This window comes from Anser cygnoides, chromosome 3, assembly GCF_040182565.1.
Source record: "Anser cygnoides isolate HZ-2024a breed goose chromosome 3, Taihu_goose_T2T_genome, whole genome shotgun sequence".
In the NCBI taxonomy this organism is placed as follows: Eukaryota; Metazoa; Chordata; class Aves; order Anseriformes; family Anatidae; genus Anser; species Anser cygnoides.
Window position 1 is genome coordinate 78,092,591 of NC_089875.1, and position 27,210 is coordinate 78,119,800.

Genomic DNA, 27,210 nt, shown 5'->3' on the forward strand with positions numbered 1-27,210 from the left:
ATTGCCCGTACACGTGCTCAACCCAGCTAATGCATATTCTGCTAAATGAGGAAAGCTGTGTGCCATTGGATGGTTATTTCCCTCTCCGCAGATTCACAGCCCCAACAAGGTGCCAGCGAGGGTACGCACATTACACCGCTGCTTCATTTCTGCGCACAACACCCTGCTCCGGTGGCTCCTCCTGTTGCTTGCGAGGAGAGCTGCCTATCTGATTTTGGAGCTCTGGCAAAAAGCCTGAGCTCATTGATTACAGATCACTGTTAATAAAGAGCATTTGTAATGCAGCAGTGGTGATACAATCTCCACACGCCAGTTCATGATGGCCCTTCAGTCTCTACAATTAAGTCGTCCAGCAGGCATGCCCCCTGTTGCAGCTGCTCTGTCAATCTCATTTTGTAGTACAAATGATCTTAGACCCAGTGTTTGACATGGGGTTTTAACACCAAAGAAGGCAATTCTGCAACTTCAAATGAGCCTAATTGGTTGTGCGCTCAGGCGTTCACTCAAGCTGCTTCAGTCCATCAGAGAGAGATTTCCAACTAATTGAACAGCTCAGAAGAAAAAGAACCACGGAAATCACAATGCACTGGGCCGTTTGAGAGGGTTCTTTTCTTGATAAAAACCTTCAAAATAAGATATATATATATATATTTGTGAAATCAGCCACCTGTCAATCTGGAAAGCGTTTTCATTGGTACAGAAGCTCTTAATGAGATATGGCCTAATAATCAGTGGCTATTAATTACAAAGGTTACAGGTAAATGTACTTTTTTTTTTAATATTGAAAATGTTTATTTTGGATGGGCAAAATATATTGTCAAAAGCTTTTCCTATGGTGCGTAACAATTATGTGGTAATGGACAGACAGAGGAATGCCATTCAAGACAACCTTACTGCTAAAGCGTGCAAAGTTATTCATGTGTTCAGAGGTGGGAGTGAGCTGGGTGAGATTCTGTTCACGTAAATATTTGCCTTTCTTTATATATTTTTTATTTTAGCACAGTGGAATTTAAATTAGTATGTTTGTTCTAGAAAATTAGGAAGATGGTTTCTCTTCTGAATTGTACCATTTTTACCTCTTGTTTTCACTCTATTGATTTAAATAACTTCCCTTCCAAGGTCAATTCACAGAGACTTTTGCCCTGATGTTTACATACTGTATGTCTAATAATTCCATATCTATTCCATGAGTGATTCAAACGTATAATTTATACAGTATTTGTATTCGACATTCAAGGTAGTAGTTCACATCTGAACTGATAACAGCTCAGTACCTACTTTTAAAAAAGAAAAAGGATGATAGAATAAAAAAAAATACATATTTATATATTTTTAATAGAAGGAAACTAAATATTTTTGCTTCAGTAAATATGAGTATAAATCATCATTTCAATAGTCTTGTTCTGGGGAGGGACTGATTAACCCAGTCTAATAAAGCACTTCAACAGCTGTTTAATTTTTAGCATGTAAGTAGTCCTCTGGTTCTCTAAGTCCCTACTGAATGATCTGTATGCTTAGTCAGGGACAATGATTGTCCACTGAGTTTACAAAACCTATGAAATATACATACATGTGTATATATATGTGCGTGTGTGTATACACATGCATACATATATAGCTATATACCCATAAAATATAAAGTAGTCATTCCATGTTGCCATAAATTGCTGAGACTGTGAGGCTTATGCCTTTACTTGTTTTGGAATATTTTTTACAAAATTAGACCATAAAATAATGGTATGTCCCAATAAAATAAGACCTCAGTTGACTGCAGGGAATGCAAAACTCCATGAAGTCTATGAGTGTCATGTGGTCAATGACCAGGTAGTTATGGCACCATTTATATATTGTTTATTGTGTTTAAGGCCCAGTAACAGTGAAGCCGAACCCAGACTACAGAAGTCTCATAAACACATATATCCTAACGTTTTAACGTTTTATGGGCATCTATAGAAGTTAACAGCAGCACTCTCATTTGACTTAAGTGAGAACAGAATCAAACACTTCATGATCAAAGAATAAATTCTGAATTGAACAGTGAAGAATAATATCTGCATATTCAGAATGTACTTTTCCCAATCACTTGAGGTGTTTTATTGCTCCACTGTTGAATCATTATTCAGAATTTTAAAATTCAGGCATATGTAAGAGGATATAAACATAACATGGTTACTTAAGTAAAATATCCTTTTATTTCAGGAATATTCCCTAAATTAAATTAAAACTTCATGATGTTTATCTCTCTGAGGAAATATTTCAGTGTAAACTATACCCTAAGAATATTTTTGTGTAAAATCTGAAGGCTCACACTATACATATGATATCAAATGCACTTGTAATCCTATAGTAAAGACAGTAATTGCTAAGTGCTTTGTAGGTCCCCTAACAGTGGGGTGGAGCTGTAGCTACAGGGATCCCTGTTGCTGAACTCAGCAAACAAGCTGTCCATGTGATTCCAGATGTTTCTGGTTTTTGGGGGCAGAGGACCTCCCAGGATCAGAATGCCAGCATGTCTGAGGTACAGAAGCCACCCTTTGACACTGGAAACTCAGTAGTCCTAACCCTGAAGCTCTGAAAGAATTGAGTTGGATCCTCAGGGGCAAATGGGCTAAACAGATTCATGTTGTCAACTTCCTTAGCTAATTGCATCTGCCAAAAATCTCATGTTTAATTTGCGTGCGTGTGTGCGCACACACAAACACACACACAGAGTATATTTCTAAACCAAGAGGAAAAAAAATAATAAAAAGAACTGAAAACCGTATGCAGAAAAACAGCTGTACTCATTTGTGCTATAAACCAGCTGAGTCAGCCCTTAAATCGAACTCTAATTAATTTGAGCACACGGTGTAACCAACAAAGAATGGCAACAGACAGAAGAATGGACTGTGTTGATGGGTATTAGTCTCTAGCAGAAAAGATGCATGAGCGAGGGAGTCTGATGACAGCTAATTGCTGCCCAGAGGACCAAAATAATGGGCAGTCTGCAAGAGACAGAAAAAGGAAAGGGCTGGTGGAAGTAGTCATCAGGTGTTTGCGGTGATGAAGTTCATTGTCCACACTGTTTACTCTGGTGTTCAGCCTTAATGTCCATTTGGAACTGGCACAGTTAGGAGCCATGTTAAAATAATAAGATCTTAGTGTGCAATGTATTGATGGAGTCAGAACTCCATGCAAATGCCCCTTTCACAGTGGATGTTCAGTCTGAATGGCATGTAAGGTTCAGGCACTGAGAGCCTTGGCAACAGCTGAAAAGCCTGATGTTTTCACACCGCAGCTTCTGCGGACACTTAACATCTGCGCTTAATACAACTTCTTCCAATAACAACTGTTTAAGTGAGTGATGTCTGAAGAGATTTTTTGCCCTTTAAGATCTGTTCACTCTGTTAACGCCCTAATTTTTTATCAAGGGATGCATGGTATGGTGTTACAAAACTGCTAGTAGCTTAAACATTGTTCGCACTATTTTGCAACTGCCTTGCTAGAGGTGGAAGTAAATTAAATACATTTCTGTGTTTGCACTTGAAATCTGAACGATTGTGAGGATGAATGTTTAATACTTGATAAATATGCACCATATTAGCCAGCCCTTAGGATTTCTTGTGTGAATGTGTTAATATTTCATATGAAGAGAAACGTTGCAACCCTAAAGCTCCATTCAGTGTAAATTACCAGCAGTGTGACACTGAAATTCAAGCCACAGGTGTTGCCAGCTAACCACTGAAGGCTGATGGTCTGCAAAATCCTAATTCTGTTCTCATAATTTGTTCAGAATTTTGCTTTGCATATATCCATTACAGCAGGACAGAGTCAAACTTGCTGAAAATTGCAGAAAAGTGCTTTCTAGGAGAACAAGTAGCCATTCCAAAACAAAATATTTTCTGTGATTAGAAAGTCATCCCAGTCAGAGACATAAGAATGCCATACATAATGTATATATAGACACTGCACAACCCATGGAAATGTGTTCATACATATATAGATATGAGTGTTTTATCAACAGTAAATGACATCAGTGGCTGATAATAGAAAAGGGAAGCTATCAGATATTTAAGAATTAATAAAAAAAAAAAAAAAGAAGGGGAGGGGGGAGGGGAGAAGAAAAAGAAAGTGCTGTTCATATAGTTCCAGTAAGAAATAAGGTTAGAACAGCTATCTAATATGGTGCAAAAGCTACCATCAACTAGCAAGAAAGTTAAGTCAAATCTAGTATAATAAGACAATTAAAACTGCAAGACTGGAAAACTTAAATTCACCATATATAAAAGACAGCTAAAGAATTTTCTCAATTGTTTTTATTGATTTCTTGAGGAACATAGGTACACTGTCCTGGCATGGGGAAAAATAAATAAATAAGATAAACAGTATATTCTGAGTATTCAAGATGGCTAGTTTTCTGAAGAAAGCGGTGGAAAAGCTCCTATCAAACAACAGTCAACAAACAATAGTCAAATAACAAATTAAAATATGTTTATATAACCAATGCCAGCTGATGAAATTAGCTGTACTGACATCATAAACAATGTAAGGTCTCAGTACTACATTGAGTTCTGGTTTAAAATAGTTTAATGAAAAATATCATGATGCCCATATGGAAGAAATTAAACTGATCTGCAAACACTAATTCCAAAAGGAAAAAATGTACACCCAAAAAGGGCCAAAAAGTCTAGTTAGATCCTGCCAGGTCCTGTTCATGAGTGACCTGTACTCATTTTCTATTGTGATTTAAAGAAAGTATAAAATCATTGCTTATGAAATGATAAAGATTAAAAAATAAATAAATAAATTTCCAAGTAGGAAATAAAAAGTATGAATTTATACATTCTTTGATAAAGAAAAAATGTAATTGACTGTATTTAATTTAACATCATTAGATTTTTTTTTCATGCCATAACCCTTTCCCAATCAGAAAAAGAAGTGTTTGCTCTCAAACTGATATGAAGCTCTCAATATTGCCTTTAATGTTATTTTTTCTAGAATTACATTCCAGAAAATGTAATAAAAGTGCATATTCAGAAGGAATGTGTTTCCATCAATTTTTCTCCAATTAGTCCTGATGATGTAGGACTACAAAGTATGTAGGTCATACATACCAGATGTATGACATTGATCTGGAATTTGGTGACATGAAAGAGAATCCAGAGCCGCAGTAAGGAAACAGCTAGTTACTAACAAGGGTTAGTACAATTCAGGGTTAGAAGAGAGCACAACAGGCAGTATTGTTTAAAGTTCTATAATCCACTCTGAAAAACAAACAAACAAACAAACAAAAACCACACCTGAAAACCTACAGGTATTTTAGAAAAGTCATCAGAATTATTGGAGGTCTGAAATATTGTGAATATATAGTTTGCATTTAAGCCACTTCTTAAGCTTTCTTTGGATAAGTAAAACATACTCTTAGAGGAATAATTGAGATTGGATAGTTATTTCATCTAGCAATTTTTTTTTCAATATTTCACATTCCTCCGAACACAGCAAAGATGGAAATACGTTAACATGACTTAAAATGTGGTCTTTGAAATAGTGACAAGCATAGCTATACTACAGCTTTACATGTAGATCAGACATGGCCAGGACTAATCTCTGTCCCCAGCTGCAAGTGGAAGAGGACAGATATATCTGCAAAGCTAACCTCATCTGTATCCCTTTGCCCCCAGGTCTCTGTTAAACCTGTTGGGTGCAGACTATAGCTTGTATTCTCTTCTGAATGTGCTGTGGCATTGCTTGGACCAATGGGACACTGACTAAAGTTGTGCCAAGCCTAATAACAATTAAACAACATGGGAAAGTCTGGTCCTCGATAAGTTTACTAGGATAGAGGTAGTCCATGTAGTCACATAAAATAAGCCTTCCTTCTCCTTCATTTTTTTGTTCCACTTAGTATCGATTTTCCTGTAATTAGAACCCACTTCTTCTCATGGCTGACCAAGAAAAACACCAAAATGATTAAGTACTCTACTTTGAAATTTATCATTAACTTGGTATGTGGCTTTTGGCTACTGAATTAAGCTGTTTGGCCAGATTCTCCCCACCTAATCCAGATGTGAGGTGTGCTAGCTCTCCCATGGATTATCCTTTTCCTGTAGTAGCTACACTATGAATCTGGGCAAGGTTCCTCACTGAAGGGTGTGAACTGGGGATGGTGGGTCCAGATCTTCTTGCCTTTGGTTGTTTTTTCCATAAAAAGGCCACTTCACCCCCCTGAGGTGATGAGAAAAATTATTTTGTTTTCCACACTTATAGAATTTCCCATGAACAAATCTTGTACGGCTGCCAATTGTTCCTTCTTTGCTATAGAGAGATAGTATGCTTTGTGGTTTTGCAGCAGGCTGATTTTTAGTAGATTTCACTCAATTATTCAAGTTATTGTCTGATGAAATTAATATACTTTATTAAGCATAGAGTATTCTAACATCAAACATAGGTGCTTCAGCTGCATACTGATAGTTTCCTTCTGCAGAAATCTTGCCAAATCTGCTCCCTTCCTAAGGAATTTCTGTCTTGGCAAGTGATCTTCATTACCAGCTGCAATAGTATGCTCGTCCCCAATCACTGGGGAAACTCTCTCTACCTGGGAGACCCCTAATCCACAGGTTATGCAAACCAGTAACAGCCTCAGATGTTTTCATCTGCAAAGATCCAAATTGGTTTTACATCTGTCCTTCGGCTGCTTTGACTTGACTTTGGTCCCTTGGGGTATATCGAGCTAGCGGGCTTGGGCAATGAACTTCCTCTCTCCTGCCATATTGAGGCAGCATCCAACAGTTTGCACAGCTCTGACTGTAAGATGGTCTTTTTTATGTGGATATAATGGATGAGGACTCAGGGGCAAATGGTTGACCATTTCATAACACAGACTCTGTGATATGCAAAGCTTCCATGGAATAAGGACTTACGCTTGATTTCAACTCTGCTCTCTCTGTCTGTTCTAATATCCTTTCAAATTGTGTGACGGGGTTGAGAGACACGGCAAGAGGCAACTGTGTTAAGAGGTTTACAGTAGTTCTCTTTTCCAGGAGCAGCTTTAACAAGAAAAGACTATGTTCCTGGCACAGTCCCATAGTAGACATTAATCTCAGTCCTCTGGGATGGTTAAGGGAATGAGACCCTTGAAGACTCAGTGTCTTTTCTGAGAATTACTTTTAATAGTCCAGCTAAAATGGCCAAAATGACCAAATCATGGACCAGTGCAAACCAGAAGTGTCCTATTTAAATTGTTATTTCTTGCTTTTTACTTCTTCTATTAAAAAAAGAAAAAAAAAAGAAAAATATTTTGAATGTTCTATTTCTGTTTAATTGTCTTTGTATCTTTTTCTATAGTGCCCATGCAAACATTTGTGAAACACTGGATATTCTCTTTTCCAATGCTACCTAGTGGCAAGAGCTTATTGGCATTTCTCAAGAGACTTTGGAGTTAAAAGCACCAAGGCTTTCAGTGGGAATACAAGCAATTATTTCTATATGCTGGTATTTTTTTCTCTGTAGACCTGGGAAGCAATGTGATAATGAAAGTTTTATTTGTGATGGCTAGATGAACAAGTTGCAGCTGAATAGAGGGCAAATGTGTGGTTTTGCTGTGTTCATCAACATGCTTTTCTCTGTCTGAAGAAACTAACACTCATGTTGTTTCTGGCTACATGGCATAGTTCTCATCTCGATATATCAGATTTTCTCATTTTCTTGTCTTTTGCCAATTTAATGCATCTCTTTGGGTGATTAATGCTGGGAACTCCTCTATCAATAGCTCCTCCAGCCAGGTAGCAGCGAGAATGCAAATCTCAGGGCTTTGCTACCAAACCCTGATCACAGGACTTGGAAAGGAAATAAGAGGACTTGTAGGTTCTGATCTGTACCTCTTTTTTGATATACATTTATTGTACTCAGTTCTAGAAGGAAAAAATCATGTTGTCTTTTTGCTGAAAGGGTGCACAACAGAAATCAACATACAGAAAAATGTGATTATGCAAAAATTGACAAAAAATATGTCTCTAGAATGCCAAACATGGTTCTGTTATAAGCATGGCTTCTTTATAAAGCTTTATAAGTTTTATAAGCATGAAATATGATCACCTGTCATACACATTGTTCTTTTTTAGAATGATAAAATCTCTAAATCTCTTTAATCCCACTTGTTGCAATGTTTCAAATTGGCTATTATTTCATTATCCAAAATGGAAGCAAGAAGAATCTCAGGCTTCATTCATTAATTACAAATATTCAGATCAGTATAAGTGTGTGATATGGACAAATTCAACTGTTATGCAGATGAGCATCAATTTCATATATCAGGCAGGTAACTGTATTTGCAAGTACTTTCTGGGACATGTAAAAGCTAGTTTAAATATTAAAAGGCTATTTTTCCTCTAAGCAAGGAAAATAAATCATACAAGAGATTAATAATTAGTTGTTAGTATTTATAGAGCTGATATTTATAGGGCTGATACCTTGTTATGAAACTAAATAATATTTTCACATATTCAAATAACTGAATGTTAATTCATTTTTAAATTGGTATTGAAAGAGTTTTGGTTTGATGCTAATGTTGATTATTGTGTGTTATAATACATGATAGGACTTAGATAAAAGTGCTATGGGAATATATGGTATTGTTAGTAGGAATTCCATCAATTGGTGATATGTTTGAAAGATAAAACTGACAAAGGAATATCAGTTGTTGGACAGATATGAGACCCTTGCTTTTTACCCTTTCATTGTTTTAGTTTTGTTTTTATCATATATCTTTTGCTTACATGTCTTACTAACTATGTAGTTTCTATAGCAACATCCATTGACTGTTGAAATAATGAAAGCCACAGCAGCTCTCCTGCAGTGAAATCCCTCATGCTGACAAGCACAACTCCTATTTTCTTTGTCCAATGTTGCCCATTACTTACACAACTGATTCATTTGTGAGGATATTTGAAATGTTTGATAATTACTTCTGAATTAGACTAATGCAGACAAGACATTTAAGCTTTACTCTACCTGCAAACTAACACTCTAACAAAGAGTTAAAATAGGAATAATTTTAGTGTGCTGAAAATACAATTTCTTAACTGGAAGAATTTCAAATATGTATTTGCACTATTAAAAACAAAGTGCTTGAATTTTGAAAAAAAAACAAACAAATATTAGTTTCTGCAACTTAATTTTATTTTTTTCTAAAGCTACCTCTGAACTTCTCTATTTTATGCTTCTTGAATTATATTGCAACTTAGACAGCAACAAACAGTATGAGTGCTGGACCTGAAGGAAGGATATAAGAAGAGCAGTAAGTTGTGGCACTTTAGCTTTGTATCTCACTGAATCAATGGTTTATCATGAAGTTAGTGGATGCTCAGCTGTTGGAGATGCCAACATCCAGGTGAAATAAAGAACTAACCACTGATGCCACCTAAAGAGCTTGCAGCATTTTCTGTGTTAGCCTAATGATGCTAGCCCTCATGCCATTCAAGTGACTATATTTTCCAAATTCTCCAAATGGTCACACTATATAAAGCAGGAGTGACCTGTCCTGACCTCTGGCTGTCATACGTAGCTCTTCTGCTACTGACATGAAGCTTCCAGAATGAGTGATATTGGCAAAATGGAGGATTGAAGCTTCATGGATAATCAAGCCCATTGAGGCTTCTGCCCTGCTCTGGCTCGCCTTAACCCCCTCTAGGAGGAGGAACAGTGAAATCCTTGGAGAGCAACTGCTTTTGCTTTTGGACTGCTTTACCAAAACTTTTCTTCCCCCTAACTTTCTGATCTGTGTGGCTGTTGGCAGAATGTGTGCATTGGTACAAGACAAAGAAGAGCGATGGCTATTTCTGATGTAGAATGATAGGTACTTAGCTTCTTCTCCTAGAGTGGTGTGCTATTTTGCTGTGAACTGTTAATTACTGTATGCACTTTGGAGCTGAATGTAGCACTTACCTATTTTTGTAAGATTTAATACTGATGAACTGATTTCAAATGCTGGTGGAATTCTTAAGTTGAACATTAATCGAAATCAAATCATGAGTTCTGGTAAATTGTAAAGACACTTGACATTTTTCAGTGACTTTTTTCCCTTTTAAAAAAGATTGGTTTGAAATGAATCCAGACACTACAAAAATTATTTATTGTGTCCTTTTGGACTTTCCTCACAAATACAAAATATGACTTCTGTTTTTTGTGGTTTCTTTTTGTTTTGTTGTTGTTTTGTTTTGTTTTGTTTTTTGATTACTGGCATGATTTATCCCTTTTTAAATAAACAAAGTACAGTAAAAGATAGGGACAGGAGTAAAACCTAAAAATGCATTAAGAATTTAAATATTCATATATAGTTCTGGCTGAACACACCTTGCGATTCCATGTTGCAGAACAGCAATGCAAGAAGCAATGCAGATGAGCAATGCTGTCAGCCTGGTCAGCATAAAGCAGTATTGCTGAAAAGGACAAGTAAAGGGAAAATAACTAAGAGGTTACTCCATTGGAGGAAATTAAGTTCTGCAGAAGGTTAACTGCTATTTTCTCTAAAGCTACTCTAATTGATAATGCTTAATTTTTTTGTTCATCTGACATGTCTCTGTGGAAGGGATGCAATACAAGCAGCAAAACCAATGCAGTGATATGTGAAAAGGTAATATTTGATGTGGCTATGGCTGGTTTAATAATTATCCTTGGTTCATCTTCCAGCTGGAATCATGAAGCACATTGCTTGAGTCTGTTGTTTTTTATTTTTTTTTAATATTTTTATTTTTAATTTTCAAGAGCTTTCACTGGCCAGATTCAAACTATACAGTTTTTCAACTCAGCAGTGGACATAAGTGTTAAGGAGCAGAGCCATGAGGGAAAAACCACAGATAATTCTCCAAAGTGCCTGTTAATCCAGTTCTAATTCCAACAAAAAGCACTTACAGCATACTGACATTAAAAAACAAACAAACAAACAAACAAATACCAAGCAGTGCTATAGCACTCTTCTAGCTTAGCAGTGCTACTTTATTGTCTATTGGAACTGTGCACTGAACAGCTGTGCAGTGAACAAGCACTTAATGCATTGGAAGACAAAGCTGGGAGCCGCTTCTCTAAAAGATTTAGCTCTGAGACTTTTTAACTTTTTTTTTTTTTTTAAGAGGTGCAGTGTACATCCATAGCAGATGCTGTCTGGCGTGGGGCAGATCCTACCTTGCATGAGACATCACAGAGCCTGGAAGAACTCAGCACTAGCTGACAGAGCTTGTGAGGCTGTGAATAGAATTATAGAACCTTTCAGGTTGGAAAAGACCTTTAAGATCAGCACTTGTGAGGCTGAGAATGTCTGACTTAATCTTTTTTCTTGAGGTTAGCAACTACTGGCAGCTACTGCTTTGTGCACATTTTAGCTAGTGGTGTCCAGCAAGGTCTCTCAGCTCCCACTAAGTTTGGGACAATAATCTTGCACTACTCCTTAGCACGAAGCACTGGGTGCACACAGGTTTGAATCTGCCTCATAGGATACCTGTGGGCTAAATTAACATAAATTCCTAATGTGTCTGGGGATGTTTAAATGCTCATCGCTCAAGCAAATTCTGACCAGCTCTAATTTTACAAGGGAAAGCACAGTTACTTTATGCATGTAGTGGTTTTTATCATCTCACTTTTTTTTAGTAATGGACTTGCATCCGTAAAGTTTCATGTAGATTTCAAGCAGATAAATCTGAAGAGTATGCTTGAGTGTATATAAGGGCAGGTTAATACCTATGGAGATGTAAGGTTAGAAGAGGAAAGGCAAAAAACTGCTCTCTGGTTGAGAGTAAATAATTTTGTCTGCTTCTTTGGAGGAGCTCTGAACTGGTGTGTCCAAACCCAGAATTTCACTCCATATTGTCAAGGCGAATCAACATTTTATATTTTTTCTGCTCTAATATCTCAGAGTTTTCTTTTAGCTTTAATAAATTTAATGACGCTTCTTTTTCTACATAGGCCTACAAAAGGTGTATGCGCTACCTTGATTATTGGATATCTGAAGGTCTTTATCTGGGTTCATGGAAAGCCTTGTTTTAAAAATAATTGGTCACCAATGTCTAAAACAATTTCAGATAAGCCTTTCACAGTGGAAAAACGGTGTCTTCAATAAACTGCTTAGTATTGCTTTAATGCAATTGATTTTTGTGTTAGAGCTTGATAAGCTCTTAAGAATTTAAAACCCATCAGGGTTTTAACATACAAATGTTCAATGCTCAGCTTTGCACCAGCTTTCATCTGAAATAAACCAACAGAAGTAAGTAGGATTGCACAGGTGCAATTCACCAAAGAATGTGATCTAACTGGTTTACTTTTCCTATCACATCAAATACACTCCTTAGAGTGAGTCATTTAATCTCAAGTTTAGTAGTGAAAACTGACTACATTTATTAGTAGCATGGATTCTTCTCAAGGTTTATGCCATAGTAGCCAAAATCAGCTAAGCTATCTTCAATTTAACAATGTAGTATTTTGACAGATGATTGTTCACTTGAGTATTTTGAAAAAAGAATTAAGTTACTGTAAAGAATATGTTCAATCAATTTCATGGATTGGATACATTGTCCTTAGCTAATGGGTATCATCTTAATTGCATGGAAATGTTCCTCTTCTGTACAGTTCTTACCATGGTGGTATGTTGTTTTCAGTAATCATGTCTCAGGAAAAGGTTGAAGCTAATTTATATATTTAAATTCATTCATAACTAGCTGACCATTTAGTAGGAAATGAGAATTCATTTTGATTTTTTTTTTCAAATGAGCTTGTCAAATCTTTTTATTATGTAGTACAATTTTATCAGCATAAATGTATAGATTTATAAATTATACCTACATTGATAGATCTTTGAGCCACGAAATACAGATTTTTGGATAGTCAGCCTTGATGGATACACTCTGGTGAATCTTTTACTAGAGTTTAAAACAAACAAACAAAAAAACCCATGCTTTTTAGTGTATCACTGTTACATCATTTTTACTTTAATTTTTAGATCACTGTCAAAACAATAACACTTATCAAGCATCTTTGGCAATAAAAAATTAAGCTGAACATTGGCTTTAAGTTCATGTATCTCCTTTTCATAGGTTAATGTAATATATTTAACATATTGTATTTTTGCTAAACCAAGTCTGCACTGAAACTACAACAGCTCTGACACATCTGAAAGCGTTTATAAAGTTATAGTACATTGTCAATAAACCAAACTGCTTCAAAATTGTTCAAAATCCTTTCTTACATGGTGTTTATAATGTTCTTCTCAGCTTCTAAGGATAATTGTCTCTGCTTTGTATGGATATTTATCTTACCATGGAAAGACCTGCCTAAGAGGACGCTGAACATAATTCATAGAGACTGGACACATAACTTCCTGGTGGATGAACCTAAGTGATATGAAGTACATGCTATAAAATGAATACACAAAGAGCATGTAGTTGCTGTTGTATTTTCTATGTAGGGGAAAGGTTTTGCTTTCTTTCAAAACTGGGAGAACATTTTCATACCACTCAAGAGTCAGGGTGACAGGAAAAAAAAAAAAGAAAGGAGGAAGACAGTTCTGTTACCAAAACCCATAGCCTGAAAGCAGAGCCTCTGCATTCCACTGCTGGTTTTACTGCACTCTGTAGCCAAGTGAAATAATTTCTCTAGCATCTCTGTTTTTTTTTTTTTTCCCTGTAAAATGTGGGTAGCAATGCTACCCTGCAGTAAACCACAGATATGTAAGAGTGTATTAAGCTTCTTGTATGACAGTTCTCGTGCAAGTGCTAAATATTCTGTTATGTAATATGGATGTTCTTGCATGTGGTTGCCTTTTGATGTTAAGGAAAGACTGAAAGAGTTTAAATACGGCACAGATTTACGGATGGGTGATATGGAGACAAATGAAGAGGCAGTCCATCTGTTGCCCTCAATGAAAACATTTTGTGTTTCAGGGAATTAATATTTTAACATGGATAGTTTCCACACTGTAAGATTTTCTGTAATTCTGTAAGACAAATTAGATCCAAAAGTCAATGGCTTGCACTTTCATCCATAAAATGGATTGTTTCTAGATTATGGACAAGACAACCAGTTCAATGACATTGGTAGAAGGCAAGGAGGCTCTAGAGAGATTTAAGTAATCCATTTACCAGTATTCTCTGGCTCATACCCAGCTATGAACTGGCTTCCCTCTTGTCAGATTTTTATGACAACCAATTAAATCAATATGACTGTTGAGACATATGGCAACAATAACTCCCTGAGTTTCTGCCCATTTACCACTCCATGAGGAAACCAAGAACACAAAGTATTTGCTGTTGCTTATTGCAGGGATTCACTGAAGAATATCTCCTTCTTAAATAATGGATTCTCTGTGACTGTGTCAAAGGCAATCAATGCTGTGGATGCTGTCTGTGGAGCTGCTAACATGTCAGTGTGCAGGAGTTTGCTGTTTTTCTGCTGTCTAGAGCTGTATTCAGAAAATGTTGCTGGAATCTTAATCTGCATCTGTTCTTGCCAAGATATATTTTAAAATATTAGTTATTAATCTTGCTACAGAGAACCCTATTAGACAAGCCTGCACTAATGTGCATGTCTGGGGTTTCTGTTTCATGGGTGACTAGACATTTGAGTGGTGCAGACTGTGGCAAGAATTTACTAAGCACAACTTCTTTCAGTAAGTGCATTAGATCTATGATTTGTAGCCTTTATCAGCCATGAATTTATTTTGGAAAATAGCATTTTTCTCCCTGTATTTCTGGTCCTGACAGATTTTTCTTCAGATAATGCCATATTCATAGAGCTTAACATGGAATTTTAGTGCAAGGCAGTTTCAGTGAAAGGTTTGACTCTGGAATTTCCATTTCTGCTTGTTTAAGTGTATAAAATGGATGTAGTACAAAGTCCCTGTTTTTTCTGATTAGTCATTCTTAAGTAGGGTGGATGACCAAAGGCACTGTTTGGAGTCATGTGTCCCTGCCCACGCCCCCAACCCCCTTTTTCCAGGAGTTATTTTTTTTGTTTCTGTGCTGAGAGGAGAGAGATCATTTTTTTTTTTTTTTTTCTATAACTATGATTTATACACAGAACAAGTGTGGAAATATTTAAGAGGAAGAAAACCCATGGGACTGCACTACATAAGATGACCATGAAGTTGAGACATGGAAAATGTAGTGAAATTAGATAAACAGAGAGCTGTAGGGTGCTGCAGTTAAGTGACTGCTTGTACCTCAGTTTGCTAGCTTCTGTATCCATAGCTAAATGTTAGAATAATAGATAGATATCCAAAACAACATAAGAGTCTCCTGTGCCAATGACTGACAGGACCTTTCTGATGTTCCTTCTCATTCTCAAGTTGTTATTAAATATCAATCACATATAGTTATAAATCTGTGCATTTAAGTATTATTTCAACCTCCCTTATGTATTGTAATTCCAAATATTTTTAGTTTAGAACTAATTATTTTTAGTTTAAAACTACGGTATAGTAGATGTATATCATGGGCAAGGTACATATAGAGTTATAATCTTGAAATTATTTTTTCAGATAACTTTTTAATACAATTTAAGTCTGACATTCTTCAAGCTGGAACTCAAAATCTTCAAGATATATATCTTTATATGTTTCACTTGAAGTGACACAACAACCTGAAATGTACTTAGCCCTTGCTTATTGCAACAATTTGTTGGTTCTTACATCAGAGGCACCTATAAGTAGAAATAAGGCAGTGCTTTATAAGAGTTTACAGGAAAGTTTGAGACCACATTAAAGAACAATGCTTGTTTTCTTTCTTTCTTTCTTTCTTTCTTTCTTTCTTTCTTTCTTTTTTTTCAAATTCAAATTAAAAAATCATTAAACTTCAACAGTGAATGAATTCTGAAGTTCTGGCTTGGTTGCTTCCACTTCTGTGGGAGTTTGACTGATTAGGAGTGAACAAAACCTTATGGATAGAGCCAACCATTCATCCTATTAATGGATGTCAAGTGTCAGTTTCTTTCAAGGCTAACTAGAAATTAGAATTAATTCTAAAATATTTTTCAACAACAACAGCAAAAAACATAACTTCAGATCAAAAATAAAAACAGCAGATTAGGATTTAAGCACACTTAAAAAGCAAGATAAAACTCACAAAATCACCTTAGATTCAGGCTTTTGTATAATGCTGGCACCTAAACCATTGAAGTGATTTAGAAAGATTATCCCCAACACTATATAGCTTTAGAGACATCTACAGATTTCTAGATATCTTACTGGTGGTCTCAAAATTTTGAAAGATGATGTCTTAAGTTCACATTTTGTACATATGCAAAAATGCTTTGACTTGAGCAACTGAGTGACCAAATTCTCCCTCAATTTCATCATGATCCATCTGGAAAGCAGAAAAACACATGAGTACCTTAGTCCTGAGAAAAGCTAGTCTCTGTGGTGTTAACGCAAAGTTTATAACAAAGAGTACAAAGCCTATTTTTGTTACAAGAGAATAACTATAAAGGAAGGTTAAAATGTGGATCTGTTTCTGTGTAATGATCTAGTGGTTAGAGCAACTGTCTAGGAAGGCAGAAGCTGAGCATCAGTCCCCTTCCTAGCCTGAGAACATAAGAATTTCCTACCTCCTTCACAAATACATGCTGCTCTCACTCCAGACATTGGTTCAGAGACATTGCCTTCTTATATGATTGACACCAGCAACAACAAATTGCAGCAGTCATGGAGTTAGAGGAAGAACAAGGAAGGACATACAAGACTTGGAAATGTTGGTAGTGGGATAGTCAGGATATTCAGACAGGCCAGAGGATATCTTAGTTCTGGCTTGTGCTCTGAGCACTGTTTCTGTAGGGAGTAATTCTTAAAATAAAAATTTCACTTCAGTGCAAATTAGTTTCATACAGCAATATAGGTCTAGATTTTGAGAGCAGAATACTTCCACACAGGTCCACAAGCAAAGGTGAAGGAAGGCACATCAGAAATTTTTAAGATGTCTTCTCTCTCACAGCTCTTAAGAAGATGGTGAAAGTGATTTATATACCTTCAGGCTTTCTTGAGCTGTTTTGTTGTTGTTGTTCTTTGTTTATTTTTTTATTATTATTTTTATTTTTTTTAAACTAAGCATCACAGCAGCAACTAACTCATCCTTGCAGGTCCGTAACCTTTTTTAGTGTCTTAAAGTCTAAGTTAGGCATCTAATGTGGACATTCAGGATTTCTCTGTGAGATTTCATTTGTTTTCTGAAGGTGTCCCATTCATTCCTTTCAGTCTGCTTGCTATTAGAAAGTTCTGTTGGCTGATTTAAAGTGTTTGGATGATAGTTTTAAAACAGCATGTTATTCTGTAAACTGAAAATTATCTAAAATTACAAAAAAAAATTTAAAAAATATCTTAAGAGACAATAACGCTTTAAAAATATTCTGGATAAGAAGTACAGTAGGAACAAATTTTATACATTTTATCGATTTCTTTCATAATATTATTGAAAGGACAGATTTTCATAGCTATTTAAATGTCTATTTTTAGCATTTAAAGCATGGATTTTTTTTTTTTTTGGGGGGGGGGAGTTCTTTCTTATAGGAGGTGTTTTCAAATATGCATATCCAAAGCAGCACATGCAAAACAACATTACAGTGTTTCATATTATAATTTCCCCATAACTGTAATTTTTATTTCAATCAGATCACATGGAGAGAACGCCTTGTGTTTGGAAATACTGTTTTTTCTGAACCTCCTTGACATTCCAGAAATGGCATATTCTCCCAAAGTATGTCTCTCATAATCCATATAGTGCCTTTGTTTCACAAGGGAACTTAGCTGATTTTGAAAATTGTGATTTTTTGTTTGTTTGCTTGTTTGTGAAATGTTTGTTAAAGAAGTAGATAATGATCACATGCAGCATTCTGTATGAAACATCAATGGCTACTCTGATCATAGCAAAGAATTTTTCTTATTTAGAAAAACACTTCTCTAAATGTTTTGGGGAAAAAGAGCATTTTCATAGCTTGTTGCTACACATGCATACCTTTGACCAAGCTTAACATTGTTGTGAGGTTTTCATAGGTGGATGAGAAAAATAAATATTTCTGCTTATGCTTCTAACATAATATTTATATTATTTAATGTGTCATTCCAGTCTCATTTCAGTGTCATTCCATCATGAAAATGATAATATACTGGTTTTCTTCTTTTCTGCATTTTACAATGCTTCACCTTGCAGTGTGTAGCCAACTAGTCTTTGTTTTCATAGAGATAAGCTGTTCTAATGCCACTGTGGAACTTTGTAATGCCTTGCATTGAAGAAATGCACTGAAGAAATAACCAAGAAGGATACAAATTTAAGTCATGATATGCTAAAATCTTATTCCAGCTACCTCAAAAATGGCTCTCATTTTCATCAAAAAGCTTTCACCACTTCAGAGAAGGTACTGTCAGGTACTTGCCAGGAAGCCAAGAAAAACCTTTCATGCTTCACAGTATCACAGTATCACAGATTTCTAGGTTGGAAGAGACCTCAAGATCATCGAGTCCAACCTCTGACCTAACACTAAGTACTCCACTAAACCATATCGCTAAGCTCTACATCTAAACGTCTTTTAAAGACCTCCAGGGATGGTGACTCCACTACCTCCCTGGGCAGCCCGTTCCAATGCTTAATAACCCTTTCGGTAAAGAAGTACTTCCTAACATCCAACCTAAAACTCCCCTGTCGCAACTTTCGCCCATTCCCCCTCGTCCTGTCACCAGGCACGTAGGAGAACAGACCAACCCCCACCTCTTTACAGCCTCCTTTAAGGTAACTGTAGAGAGCGATAAGGTCGCCCCTGAGCCTCCTCTTCTCCAGGCTGAACAAGCCTAGCTCCCTCAGCCGCTCCTCGTAAGACTTGTTCTCCAGACCCCTCACCAGCTTGGTCGCCCTTCTCTGGACTCGCTCGAGCACGTCCATGTCCTTCCTGTAGCGAGGGGCCCAAAACTGAACACAGTACTCGAGGTGCGGCCTCACCAGAGCCGAGTACAGGGGCACAATCACTTCCCTAGACCTGCTGGCCACACTGCTTCTTATACAGGCCAGGATGCTGTTGGCCTTCTTGGCCACCTGGGCACACTGCTGGCTCATATTCAGCCGACTATCAACCAATACTCCCAGGTCCTTCTCGGCCAGGCAGCTTTCCAGCCACTCATCTCCCAGCCTGTAGCTCTGCTTGGGGTTGTTGTGCCCCAGGTGCAGGACCCGGCACTTGGCCTTGTTGAACTTAATGAACTTAACTTCATTAGAGGAATGTATTATATGAATACATATGAAAAATGTCATTATTAGATGGATCTTTATTTCCATAAATTCAGTCTTTTTCTTTGAAACTCTTATGGTAGAAGGCCTTATTTCTAGTATTTTCATCTTCTGTAACATAGCTAATTATATCCAGTGCACAACATAGTGAGATGCATCTAAAGTGCAGACCTATTTAAATAGCCGTTCACAGTGGGCCAGTAGAAGACAAACCCAAGCTTATCTATGTCACTCTTCCCAGTTACAAGAAGCTGATTGTAATATTTGTTTGTCAAGGCCTGTATAGTATTCATAAAGAGATACAATATGAAATGTAAACTTTAAAAAAATTATTTCCCCAAGAGGCATGGAAGGGTTCATGAAAGCAGAAAATAATTTCCAGAGTAAGCTGCTAAACATGAGTAAAAAGGTGTAATAAAATATAAATGGTCAGTTCCTATTTTCGATCCTTGTTTTGAAAATCTGTACAGCAGGAAAATGTGGTTAATAAGAAGGGTAACGAATTGTTGAATTGTTGGCTGAGATATTTTGGTGGTAATGAGTATAGTATGTGGAAAAATAAAAATAAAAAAAACAATGTAGAAAGACATCTTTATTTTCAGATTTTGAGAAAGATGAGTTAGGACTTTGAAACTCTCTCCAGACTGGTAAATTCCTCCCATTTCTGCCACTATTATGTAGCCTTTTACACAATAAATTTTAAAAGTACAAGGAATGTGGGGTTCTTTTTGCTATCTATTCAGACAGTCAGAAGGGCCTGGTTACCTCTCCAGAAGTTAACTAAAGAGTAAATATGTAATTCTGAAAACGTAAGTAGTTACTGATTGGAGAGTATATAACTCAAGGACATGATATGATACAGAATTTGGGAATTGTGTCCTTTCTTTGAGTGTCTGTTAGAAGATATTTAAAAAGAAGAAAAGGTTTATATTTCAAAGGTTTATATTAAAAAAAAAAAGTTTAAATAACCATTTACAAAACAGGCCAATCTGAGTAATATATTAGAGAATTTTTCAATTAAATTTTAAGGTCAATGGGATCTAAGCTCACATTTTGTGTCATATCTGTCTAACTTTTAGTTTCTTGTTTCTTCCAAAAGTAGTGTCTTCCAGAGTAGTTGTATAATTGGTTATGCAGGCAGCAGATCATTAAGTGATTTAGCTGAAGGTAGAGTTGGAGCAGCAGATTACTATTTGTATTACCAAATGTGATACATTTAGGAACTTTATCAAAAAGAGTGAAGTCCTCAGTTTTACAGGCTATTGGGTTGACTCATTCAAGTGGTTCTTACACATTTGTGTTGACTCATCCAAACAGTTCTTACACACTTGTGTTGAGCTCACGCAGCATGTATACTACTCTGAATCTATTGATTTAGGGGAGTTTCCCTTGGTTTTAGATTGCATAAAACAGATGCAAATCAGCCAGATGGTTCTGCCTGCACAGCCAAAGGAATCCTGATGACCTAGGACCAATCCCTTGCCTCCAAACCAAATGGTGTAATGTGGCTCCTGACTGTGCATGGCTAGTCTTTTCTGGAGCAGAGTGAATAACATACAGAGCTCTTGGCCTAAACTATCTTCTCAACAAGCTGTAGTGGTCCTGTAGACTCAGATACTGTTTTTTTGGGATGTGTCTTTTTCATCAAAAATGCCCTAAACAGTGCGAGGAGTGTCATGGTCACCAGAAGAGCATTCTTTGCAGTATGAAATTGCTGGTAGATGTTTGGAGAAGGTGAGCTCAGCCTGGGCTGAAGGTGGAGGCTGTCTGTACTGAGTTCAGTCTTTTCAGGAATGATGTCAGGGTTAAACCATCCTGGGAAGGAAATGTAGCTTGATCTTGGAGGAACTGGCTGGATCACTCCAAAAGAAAGCCTGAGAATAAGTGCAGACTGAAACAATTGAGGGGTTGAAACATAGATCCGAACCATGGAGATAAAATATTTGTTGGTGGAGAACGATCCTGTAAGGCTTGGTAATGGCAAGATATTCATGCAAGTGAAAGTCCTCTTATGTAAGCTCCTCATCAGTAAAGATTAGTATATCTGGGCAAATGCACAGAAATAGATAGTAGAATATTGCAAAATAGGGAGTCACAAGATGCACACATTTTCATTGGACATCAAAAAAGTCTGCCAAATAAATGTGATTGTAGTGCATAATTGAGACTAATTCAAAAGAAAAAATATTAAAAGATATCACTAATATTTCTAGCTGAACTTTTCTCTTTTTCCCCAGGCAAGTAATCAGATTGTAGTAATGGTTTTAAATTGCATGCTTATATGTTACAAATGCTTTTAAAGATTTTAAATCTGTACCTGGTTTATATTCAGATTGTGTCTCTCTGCAATCTAAATCTGGTACGGTAATAAGGAAAATTGTAAGCACAATAATCAAAACAAGATCATGGAATAAAAGTGATTAAAGTGCAAATGCAACCTAGCTATATAAAATAGTGCTAATAGTAATAGCTGAAGCAAGGATATTTAAGATCTAAGGATCTCACATTCTTTTTTTATGATCTAATAGAAGCTACTATTACAGCACTATTGTTATGCTATAAGGCCTCTGACTAAATGGAAAAATGTTCTTTCCAAATAACTTTCCTCAGAGATTTAATATGCTGTTTTAGCTGAAAAGACATCTGATAAAACTTACAAAATTATTGTGATAAGTTACCTCTCCTGAAAAATCTTTCTCGCCTTCTCCATCACTGTTTTCTTTCCTGAGTAACTGTAAATCCATTATGCTCACATTCACGTGCTGCATGGTAAGCAACTGGGAACTGTTATAAGTTAAAGAGCTAGTATTTGGCACTTATGCATGTAACTGAAATACTGTTTCTTCTTGCATAATTTGGGTGTGCTTTTCATCAGCAAGAATCTGTGTCTGTAGTGTGAAATTCCACTAGCTGATATTGGAAAAGGCTTAATGCAATGGCAGCAATATGAAAAAGCTCATGTCTAATTCATTGCAGTACCCAAGGCCTCCCCCTACCCTAATGTATAAGCACGTGATCCTCCTATAAAAGAATGCTGTGTAGGCCTTCCTCCAGAATAGGGCTCTCTGGGATGAAATATGGGACTAGTTCATTTTTTTTGTAGACTCCAGGTACCCCTGACCTCTTGGTCTTTTGTATGTCTCTATTTTTTTGGCTTGACAGACCACATGCCAACATGCAGCCCAGAATTCCTCACCCGCATGATTTATTGTTTACAGCTGTTCCAGCATTTCAGACATGGCAGCTGCTTTTCAGATGTCTTCAAATTAGAATGAAAGTCTTAGATAGAGGTCTTAATGCAAACCTGCATGCTTGCAGAAAGAAAGGGGAAAAGTTGATGAAAAAATCATCTGAATTCTGCTCTAAAAGCTCTCAATTGATCCTAGCCTTGAGGGCAAAGGAAAATGTTTGGTTTATTTCGTAAGCTCATTAGGTGTGGGAGAGCCTATCTGGCATTTGCTATTGACTAGTCCTGAGCGAAAAGTGATCACTGGCAGGATGCTCAATAAGAGATCAATAACAAGCGTGTGATTGGATTAGCTACTTGATCAATGCTTTGTGCTAATATATTAACAAGCAAATTACCAGGCAGCCCATAAGAGCAGAGTGCTGACTATAATTGTATTACAAACTATCGTGATCTAATGACCCTTAAAGTGCAAAAGGTTATTTATACAGTCAAAAGGCCTAAAAGTGCTTTGAGTGATGCTGCATTATTTCAGAAAGAAAACCTTCCCCTCAGCTATCATTCAATTATGTGGTTAAAATTGGTGTGTCTGGCTTTCATTCTTCCCAAATTTTCAGACCAGTTTTAGTTATCATGGTGAGTTAGAAGGGGGAGAATGAGTGACAGTATTCTGATGGTAGTTAAAGGTGGCAACACTTCCACAAGAACTGGGAAATAATGGGAGGCAAGAGTGGGGAAGGAGATGGTTCTTTGGAGGACAGAAGTGCATTAGAAGTAGCACTGAGGTCAGAGTGGGAACATTGCCATGCAGCTGAGGGAGTTGCTTAGAGGCATCCAAGCCTCCAAGCCTGCAAGACATGGCTGTGCAATTACTTACATTTAAAACTGAAAGTTCTGCATGAAATTTAGAAGTAATTCATAAGGTATTGTAAAAACAGAAGTCTTATGCTTTCTAAAGAGTCTATGTTGATTTGATTTTTCTACCACAAGACCTGAGTAAGGTATCTGCTGCTGGAAGTGCATTGCCTGGGTTCTCAGCACATATGTTGTTTCTTTTGTTTCCCTAAAGAGCAGATAAGCAAGTTTAAATGCAAGATCAATGTAGGGCTTCAGAAAAGGGGCAAAGTCTGTCTTCTGAATTTGGTGCTCGTAGTTGACTGGAAAATAAAAAACAATTATGTTCCCTTTTTAGTTAAATTTCCTCCCATTTTATAGTGCAAATACCAGACTGATTTCATTTCTGTTCTTTTTAGGCATTACCACTTACACGAGAGGAACAACCCAGCCAACTATCCAAGTGTTGTATAAAAACAAACAGTCACCAAGTCCTTGACTTCTCACTCAGCTGGGCAGACTTTATAGCTGCAGTCTTGGACTTCCAAGGCTCTGCTGCTGCCCTCCTTGTTTGCCTTCATCTTCCCCCCTTCCATCTGAGGGGAGGCAGTGCCATGTTATTTGGGTGTTATCCACGGCCTGCAGCCGGGCGGGCAGGAGGCAGGGTGTCCACAGCTGAGCAAACAACTGCCGGGCTGCTCCCCATGGCGTCCCGTGCGGCGGAAGAGGAAGCGCTGTCAATCACTGCGCACATGTGTACAGTGGGGAGCTGCCGAGGTTGTGATGGGCGCACGTCGATTGTCTTGGACTGCCAGAGTGAGCGAGGGTACTTCGTCCAGTGCAGAGGTGGCCAGGTGGGTTACCTGCAACATCAGAGTGGGCATGCAGATGAAAGTGAGTTTGCCCATTTTACCTTATTCTGTGCCCTTTTCTTTTTCTTTTTCTTTTTTTTTTTAATTTTACATAAGGAGCTTCCCGCAGATGTCTGGTGATGAAACGGGGCTCTCTGATGGTGATGGCTTTGAACCATATGCAATTCATTTGACTTCTCCTTTCTTTTCTTTCCTTTTTAGAATTCCAAAGTGACCATCTGAAAGTGAATGTTTTCACAGCAACCAACACCTTTACAAATGACTTCAAAGTAGTCTGTTTCCTTTACAAAGCCACATGTTAGGACTTGAAAAATATCTGCAGTCATTACTTAAAAGCAGGTTTGGAGGAATTAAAAATTAGATATATCTTCTTATTTCAGTTACAGGTCTTCTTTAAAAATGTATGGGCCCTAGAAATGACAATAAAACTAATTGACTGTGACAGAACAGTTTAGTCAATGGATCTTTGAGTTGTCAGGTCACTTAGCATAATTTCTGCACATACGTTATACTTTATGCCTCCGTGAGGAAATTGCTCAAAGGAATATTTTGTTATCCATTCCTCTAACATAGCACATCCAAAATCTTGCTTTGCAAATTTAGACCTCAGTTTGAAGCTGAGGGTAGCACAAAAGTCAAAGGGTGTAATTTCAAAATAGTGTTGATTCACTGAACCAGCTATCAATTGTACTTTAATTGGTTATTGCTACATGGGTCAGAGAAAGAGACACCCTCCTATCACCTGCAGTGTGAGGGACAGGAAAAGGTCACATATAACATGCCAGTTTGGCTAGTCCCCATTCATCGTAAACTTAGGCTCTACAAATCCTTGAGATTTTAATTTATTTTTTTTTTTCCATTAAGAAGTAGCTATATGCCCTTTAAATGATTATCGGTGCATGTGTGTGTCTGTATTTTCTCACAGTCATTCTGATTACTACGCTTGATAAAATCAATTACTTCTCAGATTTTGATTTTTTCACAAAGGGTTTTGTCAGGTTGTTATAGACTGAGAAGTCTGATAGTTGGGAGTGCTGTTCACATTTGTGCAGCTTGAACATATCCTAGCAGCTTAAAATAAATACTTTTTTCCCTCTTGCAGGATTTGCTAGTCTTCACAGTCTTCATGGGCAATAGGTTCCCTTCCAATAATAACAGTGATGAGGAAAATTGTAGCTTCTAAGATAAGGTTTGCCAAGATTGAATCAAGAGCATTTTTAATGAGAATTTATAAATCGTTGCCAACTGTAGACCAACACTGTTATGTCTCAACCTGCAATATAAAACAAAGCCACAAAGTGGAGTTAATCATTACGTCTTCAGTGGAGAATAATACTTCTTTACTAAACAGCAAAATCCCATTTAATTCTTAAGCTTCCGTAACTCATCCACAAGTTTATCAAAATGAGCCGTTAAAGAAAATCCTGCATCTCAGCAAAGTTCCGTAAAGCTATTAGCTCTCCTCGTGAAGCTGTAATTTAATACTGCTCTTCATTGCACACAATGTGGCTAATGATACTTCTAGGGATCATCACTGCTGGAGATGTTTCTTCCTAGAAGAACTGGTTGCATGGCGTGAATTCTGTCTTCTCCAGAAAGGGCTATCTGATGAATCTTTAGTGAACAGGTATTGCCCTTACTCTGTGCCTTGCAGTGGTTAGTTGGTGAGTCTGAAATGGGCATAAGAGTGGGTGGTTGTACATGCGGAAGAGAGGGAGAGAGAGAAATAAACAATTATAATTTCTTAACTGTAGGCTGGGCTGGGAGTACTGTATGACAGGTGAGGAAGGTTACTAATATAGCGCTAGCCCATTTCAGCAATGCCACTAAATGGATAAGTTAAAAGAAAAGTTGAATTGTAACCTTCTGACTTGTTTATAGGTTTACTTACACAGTGATAGCCTTTGAAACACAATCTATTATGCTTCAGATAACTGGGTAGATAAAACAGAAGAGTCCCAAGCACATGCTTTTCAAACCCCTAAGCCCTCTTTAGCATCATGGCCTATATGTAGAGTGATAAAAACTGAGGGTCTCAGGATGGGCAAATCCTCTTCTAAGAGTAGAAACACAGCCAGCATGCCCTGGGGAACTATGGAAGTAGTTCTGTCCTCTTCTGATGGGAAAGAAAAAGGTTCATATCATGTTTGTCTCAGCATTGTAGGTGACTACTTTCAGAGCCTTCCTCCTTTCTCCACCTGGCACTATGTCATGCCCAATGGTATTTTCTTACTTTCTGGTCTACAATAGAAATGGGTTTTGAGAGTAAAATTGCACTGAGCTGCAACAGATTGCTTTCTTCTGATAGAGTTTCTTTCTAGGGTTGCTTAAAAACCCAGACAAACATCACTACATTGGTTATAGTTGGTTTGAATTTCAACCCTTCCTTAAAAATGTGGAGAGTGAGAAGATAAAATTTCTTTTGAAATGAAAACTGAGACTGAGACATAAGCATATGAAGCTAGGAATTTAGACTAGGCTAGGCATAAAGTACCTATGCTTTAATGAGGCCTATCCCTAAGCCTGTTTTATGACCATTTTATCCTGGTTCTTTGATGAGGCCATTTCAGTGTTTCTTTCACATTAAGTCTTGATTTACACTTTGAAAAGTTAACTGTTGGCTCTGAGAATCTTTAATGCCATGACTGAACAAGGATGTGTAGCTTATTTACATGTGTGCATAGCTTGCTCTCATGGTTGACAGTTTTGCTTACTGAAAAGGGGAGAGGAAAGCCAACGTTTCCACACTCTATTCCTCCCACGTGAAAGCATTACAGGCTTTTCTGGAGACGAGATTTTCTGACCATCTGGCAGCATTGTAGCTCTGATAGGCATCCTTTACCTGGGACCCTTCCTTGCTCAGCAGCATGTTTCAGACAGGCAGGTTTGTAGGAACAGCTGCAGTACAGGCATCCTGTTCTCCCTGCCCAGGGGTGTGAGGTTAGGAGCAGGCACCCCATCATGTGGCTCCTTCACTGCAGAGGAACTTCAGGGAAAAGGAAGCCTGTCTGTAAGAGAAGGGGATCAAGGAAAGCAGGTTGAGTGATCTGTGTGGGCAGCACAGCCCTGAGAACCAGCATATGACAGGGTA

General features: G+C 37.3%; 1 long non-coding RNA gene across 1 annotated transcript; it reads left to right on the forward strand.

Annotated features, from left to right (window-relative positions):
* Positions 1 to 299: 299 nt before the first annotated feature.
* LOC136790260 (uncharacterized) lies at positions 300 to 25,679 on the forward strand. The gene is made up of 3 exons (XR_010829799.1): positions 300 to 757; positions 23,667 to 24,141; positions 24,321 to 25,679. It is a non-coding gene; the product is annotated as an uncharacterized lncRNA (long non-coding RNA).
* The last annotated feature ends 1,531 nt before the right edge of the window (positions 25,680 to 27,210 follow it).